General features: G+C 38.2%; 1 protein-coding gene across 2 annotated transcripts in view; it reads left to right on the top strand.

The window, feature by feature from the left end:
* The first annotated feature begins 6,350 nt into the window (after nucleotides 1-6,350).
* The window catches only part of LOC127448675 (glutamate decarboxylase 1-like), a 25,717-nt gene continuing 25,078 nt past the window's right edge, over nucleotides 6,351-6,989 (top strand). Inside the window, exon 1 of one of the 2 annotated variants that reach the window (XM_051711396.1) lies at nucleotides 6,351-6,843. The gene's annotated coding sequence lies outside the window, so the exon portion shown is untranslated. The remainder of the gene's footprint in view (nucleotides 6,844-6,989) is intronic. The other variant, XM_051711395.1, reaches the window with a different exon arrangement.

Raw genomic sequence — 6,989 nt, 5'->3', positions numbered from 1 at the left:
CAGTTTTCTTTCCTGTGTTTATAGAGAAACAGGAACATGGGGCCAGACTTATCAAGGAGCTCTTTCCTTATTTAAAAAATAAATAGGCAATAGCCTTTAGTGTACCATGAACCATAGCTGCGTCCAAAATGATGTACTTTACACTGTGCACTTACACTATTACTCGGCCATCTAGTGTATGAATTTTCAAAGTGTAGTATCATCTCAAATGGAACGCTAACAGATTTAACTACACAGAAGCATTCGCGTTTTTCGGATGAAGGAAGTGACGCTTCAGATGCACCTGATGTGTTGCCGCTAGCTTTAGCATGTTAGCCAGCCTCAGTTCAACACTCTCAAATGTCTTACATATTCACACAGCGGGATGATGGTAAAGCTTTCAACTCACATTTGCGAGATGCTCTCTTCACAGAAGTTTCACTGGTACGTAGGGCAAAGCTAACAGACATGAGGCCCTATTTTAAGAGTGCTAGTGTTAAGCGCAGCGCTATGCCAGAAGTCAGTGGGCATGGCCATGACATTTTTGTATTTTCGTGCAAGCATGCGCTAAGTCTAGGCACAAGTATAGGTATGGCGAAATCGCACACACAACACGCAAATGGGCTTGATTAAGTGCAATTTAACTGAGGTTTACTCCGGTTATTATTCCACCATTTGCATCCTATAATATAGTTCATTCCCTTAAGCACCAGCGATATATAAACCAAGACTGTACATTCATAAGAAGTTGGTAGTGTAAATGGACTGTAGAAGAATTGAAAATATTGTTCTTTTGTGAATTAAAATGCTTCCTTGATGATTGTCAGGCATATTTCTATGATATTGACATGCTCCTTTCATACGCATGGAAAATATGATTCTCCTCAGAATTTGGATGTAGGCTTCATTAAATTACAGAGCATGTAAATATTATTAATCATTTTCATCTACAGACACACAAATCATGGCTAGTATTAACAGTGATTGTATCAGCACGCACTTCACTTCTACTGGTTGATTTTGATTAATTTATTAAAACGATAAAAATAAACCAAAAATATTTCTAAATTGAAATTACACTTCAAACGAAACGAAAATATAATCAAAATAACGAAGTGGTCAAAAAATCATAGCCTACCAATTCCAAACATTTTACTCTCTCCAACTTCTTCCACCGGCCTGTTTTTCAATTAATTAAAAATCACTCTGCGACAACAGGTGGACAAATATATTTAGACTTACAAATTAGACCATAAATACAATTGTAAATGTAAACATAATGTTGGGCCTCATGTGCTCAGATAGTAGACAAAGGCAGCCCTACACACAGCCATAAAGCCTGACTGAGGCCTGTAGGAATACTCAAAGCCTGATAACATGAAAACTGCACCAAAATCAAACAAAGGGAGCCCAAACAGACTACAGATCCCATCAAGCCTTGCTCACTTTACACCTAGGTGTGAAATTCTGAAGGATGAACTCTCATCTCTTACTGGATTAAACGCACGACAGAACATGTCCCTCAACCATGATGTCATTGAGAGTATAAAACCCTGGAGATTCCTCCTAAGCCTTGCTTCCAGAGACAGTATTCGCCACGTCTATTTGCAGCCCTGCTGCTCCCAGGTGTAGCCACACTGCCCAAGTTAGTAATACATGTACCTGAACTTTGGCCATACAATCTCCATCTCACTGGACGAGCCGAGATTCTACATGATCCACCGAGCACATTAACGGGTCTGAAGGAGACCGCTGAGCAATCCGCATCTCACCCTTTTGCCTGCAGATGTGAAGAAAGAAGATTTCTCTTCCTTCTTCGTCCGAGTCGACTTCGCTGATTTCTCCGCCAACCCGCCAAGAATCAGCTGCCGTACCGCCCGCCGACAGAGCGAGGAAATGGTCTCCCATCATCACCCGAGCTTCGAGGAACCGAGTCAGAGTCAAACGATGGACGAACACACATTCTACCTGTGTCCTCACGTGACTCAAGTAAGAGGTTTACGTCTGGGCAGAGATAGATTATTATAGTGTGTTATTCTTGTATATCAAAGTTATTGCTTGTACAGTTTACGGACCACCGAGCCCGCTCATTGCTGATAATAATGTTCAGTGTATTACAGTAACTTACTGTTACCACAAATTAGATTTGCTGTGTTGTCGTCCAACCACATTGGCACAGTTTATCCATTAAAGAACCAACGACCACAGTGGACGGATTACGAACCATTCACCACGTCGCTGAGTGATAAAACTAGCGGTTGCCTTCTCTCCCACGATCGCTAAACCGGCTTCGGTACCTTCACCCTGTTCTCTCTCTCTCTCGTACTAACCGCACACACACACGACCCCTCACAAACATACCCGCACACACATTTGGCGAACAGATAACTTTGCAATAGAACCCAGCTTTGTCCCTAAGTTATCATACCAGCGAAGACACGTGTTAAATGGGCAGATGTCATTAACCAGTCTCTCCGCCCACATTCTCTGGCCGGAAACCTCACGTGACGCACTCTCCACGAGAGCCACACCTGCCATTTTGTGCACTCCTTCTCTCCTTACACACACACACACACACTGTAAAAAAATTGCTGTAAATTTACAGCCAAATTCCTGCAGCTCTCTACTGTGATTCTTATATACAACAGTTTGCTGTTTAAAAAAAAAATTGCATTCTGGGAGATCAAGAGCAGGCTCACAGTGAAGTGACTAGTTTTACAGTAAATAGCTGTTTTAAGCATGCCAAGTGCCTTTGTTTGCAAGGCATTAGGGGAAAATTAACATTCAAAATCAAGACTGATTTTGGTGAAAGCTAGTGACATTTTGAAACCCCGTCTAATGAGGTCAGATTACAATAAGTATAAATTAACATTCAAAGCAATGTACATATTTAATGTAAAATGTTGCCAGGATTGAACAGTATATTTTTTTTTTTATGAAAAAACAACAACAACAACAACCTGTACACAGTAAAATAACAGTATGGCACTGCATTGTGGGTTATAATGGTGAAATACCCATAAGCCTTTGCGCTTGAATAAGTATGTATGCTTTAGCAATGCATTGGGGCTACAAAAATTGTAAAAAATAAAATAAAATAAAAAAAACTAAAACGTACAAAGTTTTTATTCAGACTTAATAGAAGTCTTGGTTTTATTTAATGTTATTGTTTTGTTATCAATAGTGGTGTATTGTTTGAAGTCACCATTATGGTGATTCGTGTTCACTTGAGTTGGCAGCTTGGACCTTCTTTATTATTATATCATGTTCTTCCAGCCAGTCAATTTGTGTTTAAGTAAAACACAAGTTGTTGCACTATGCTACTAGGAAGACAAAACCAAAGGTCAAACTGAATATCTGTCCTACATTGTAAATGGCAATATATGTAGCAATAGTGATGCATTACACATAAAAGCAAAAACAGTAAAGAATATTTCTGCAAATTTAGTGTTACATGTTGTTAACAAGACACTCACAGAAATCAACTTTCGGCATACAAAACACAACAATGGTGACAATTAACAAACATACTTTTATGTAAAAATACATTAAAATACAAGTAACTTAACAACGAAAACAATGTCAAAATAAACCAGTAAATAGTAAAGTAATTAAGTAATTTCTTTATGCCGCAGTGCATGCTGGGAACTAAACTTTGTTATACTTTAAAGAGAAGTGTTTTGGTATTGTTCTGCATTCACCTGTGCCAAGAGCTGGCAGGGGATGTCAGTGCTTGGATTCAAGCCTTCATTGTTCCCTTTTTGAATGTCGATGTTCTCTGGACGTCGAGTTTCCTAAGAGAACAATCCTATATTGAGACTGCTATACTGTCTGGTTATTAGTCCCTGATTCCAGGGTGGTGCCCTATAGATAGTTTAACACAAATCTCAAACATTTTTTTTCAATGCAATTTTTTTTCTTTCATATAAGACTCATATAAAACTGATTGTCAGGGAGATAATTTGATTTTACACTATATTTTCAGAGTTTGGACATGAACTGTATTACCACCTGCTGTGGAATTTCCAAACTGCAAATGCAGGAACTGAGTTTAAACTTTGCGTTAAGATGCGGTTTTCAAGCGGATTAGAGCCAGGACTCTCAGGAAAATAGCAAATTGCACTTTGCGCCACTTCATTAACATACAATACACCCACAGTTTGCGTGCATACACCCACAATAGCGCAAACATTCCCACCCCACGCCCACCTGCGCTTTGCTGGCACGAAAATTGCAATTAGAATTAGCGCTCTCACTAAAATTGGATAAGACGTTGTGCACGGTCATTGCACATTGCAAGCTCACGAAAATAGAGCCCATGGTCTGAAAAGCTACAAACACCAATAGAGCACAACAGTCTGGTTGCAGAAGTAAAAATCCCATTCATTTTTTCCATAGGGGTAATTATTAACTATAACTTATAAAGCTTTAAAGACAGACCTACTGTCAGGTCCAAGGTTGTTAATCGATTGTACATGCTTCTGTTTAAGCCATCAGTCCATATTAATTCAACTTTCAAAAAATTGCGTTTAATAGCAAAATTCCTTGTGAAGAACTGCACTATCCATGATCCTGAGGGAGAAAATCCCCCAATCAGAGAATCACTTCAAAGAGCTCTGCAGTCACTGCCCACTCCCATGACGCACTGTGAATAATTCAGTCGAGTCAGTCTCCCTACATTCTCTTTGTATTCTTTGTATTTATCTGAAAATTTCGCGATATACTTTCATTATATTGTTTCTATACTTTTAATCAACCACTAAAAAGCATTGTCATTCGGAATTCTTCATGGTTGAAGTTCATTCCCTCACTGAAGGGACAGTTCACCCAAAAATGACAATTCTCTCATGATTTACTCACCTTCCTGGCATCCCAGATGTGTATGGTTTTCTTTCTTCTGCAGAGCACAAATTAAGAGTTTTAGTAGAATATTTTAGCTCTGTAGGTCCATACAATGCAAGTGAATGTGTGCCAGAATTTTGAAGTTCCATAATCCACATAAAGGGAGCATAAAAGAAATCCATATTATTTTTAACCACCTCCAGTGGTTAAATCCAATTCAGACACAATATGATAGGTGTGGGTAGGAAACAGATCAATATTTAAGTCATTTTTATTCTAAATTCTCCACCATGTCCAGTAGGGGGCGATATGCATGAAGAATGTGAATCACCAAAAATAGAAGGAGAAAGTGAAAGTGAAGGAAAAAGGACTTAAATGTTGAACTGTTTCTCACCCACACCTATCATATCGCTTCAGAAGATACCGATTTAACCACCAGAGTTGTCTGGAGTACTTTTATGTTGCACCTTTTGTGGATTTTGGAGCCTCAAAATGTTGCCACCCATTCACTTGCATTGTATTGGCCTACAGAGCTGAGATATTCTTCTAAAAAAATGTGTTTGTGTTCAGCAGATGAAAGAAAGTCATACACATCTGGGATGCATGAGTGTGAGTAAATGACGAGATCATTTTCATTTTTTGGTGAACTAACCCTACAAGTACACAGTCCTTGCACCTTTGTCTTTTTGTCCGATTTTAATGTCGGGTTTTTATCCTAAATACCTTTTTGCTTCAAATCAAAGTTTATAGTGTAGTGATTTACCTTGGACCTGGTTGGTTTGGCTAATTGGTTTGAACTCTTTTATGAAGGATTTGAAGAAATCCCTTAGAAAAAAATATTCTGTTTCTGTTTTCAAAGTTGTGGCTGTTCATACAATCACAATAGATTTTAGCGCCATCTAGGGATGTCAACAGAAGTTTACTAGTGTTATATACTAGTGAAAATATTCACATTTTTGTCCATTTTTATTTCTAGTTTCTTACAATGAAAGTTTCATTTTTATATATATGGTAGTTTATGTTTAGGCTATAGGCTACATCTGTGTTCATGTTCACGCAGGTTTTATTCTGCATTGGCAGAACTTATCAAATTAATCTGTTCTGAAGTTACCTTTATTTCAACAAAGGTTAATTTGAAACAAATACCTTAATTAAATATGTAAATACTGACCGAGTGGAGCTGTCCAGGTGCTGAAAAAGCGACAACAGAAACTGCGCATTTATAATTAACACTAATAAAATTACAAATATTTGTCAGGTGGAGCTAGAGGTGCAGAATTGTGGGCAATAACCGTCTGCGTTTATTTTGTGTTTCTCTCGTGTTTCACTCTTCACTTAAATGATATTATAGATGGAGCAGCTCAAGTGATTTTCCAGGGCGCTGCCCAAAAATCCATCATTCAAGTTCAAGTTGGTCTGTTCTCTGTTGCCACCTCGTGGATTCAGTTATAGTTCTAGTTTTCTCATCTTTTGTTTCATCATTATTTCACTTATCCATAGATCAGATAAAATTAGTTACATTTGTTACATTTTGAGGGAATGCTAACATTTGCGTGCTTGTAAATTATGTCCCTATAAACAACAACACTAAAACGGGATCCTTACGATCTGTCTTCCCCTCTCTCTCTTTCTCTCTCTCTCCCCCCTGTTATTCTCACTCACACGGTATTTTTGACGTGTATGCTATATATACATTACTCGGTGAATTAAACTTAATGTGTCTCATGGCGTGAGTCCATATCATCACCAGAGAGTCTGACCCTCAACATAAACCCGTGGATATATTATTCGCGTCGGAATTCCACTAAAATACACAAGTGAATTTTGGGCGATTTTCCTATCGGATCTGGTGTTTTGAAGGATTAAAAAAACTGAAAACTGGCTCTGGATGGATTTTTTCTTTTTTTCCTTGTGCACTCTCTTTGATATTTTGATGTCACGTACGTATCTTACAACCAAATCACGTACTGTGGGATTTCTCCGTTTGTCTAGATTCTACTGAGACACCTGTGACTTCGGAAGGTAAGATCTCACCCTCTTCGTTTTGATTTAAAATTGAGCCATTTTTTTATTTTCTACAATGGTAGGAAAATAGCTATATTAAGAGCAGAAACAGCTTTTATCCAATAGTAATATAATGCATGTACTGGTATTGGTATGTACTAAAC

This window comes from Myxocyprinus asiaticus, chromosome 12 (assembly GCF_019703515.2).
Source record: "Myxocyprinus asiaticus isolate MX2 ecotype Aquarium Trade chromosome 12, UBuf_Myxa_2, whole genome shotgun sequence".
In the NCBI taxonomy this organism is placed as follows: domain Eukaryota; kingdom Metazoa; phylum Chordata; class Actinopteri; order Cypriniformes; family Catostomidae; genus Myxocyprinus; species Myxocyprinus asiaticus.
The sequence above is the reverse complement of the archived record's forward strand: the minus strand, read 5'-3'. Positions and strand labels throughout refer to the sequence as shown.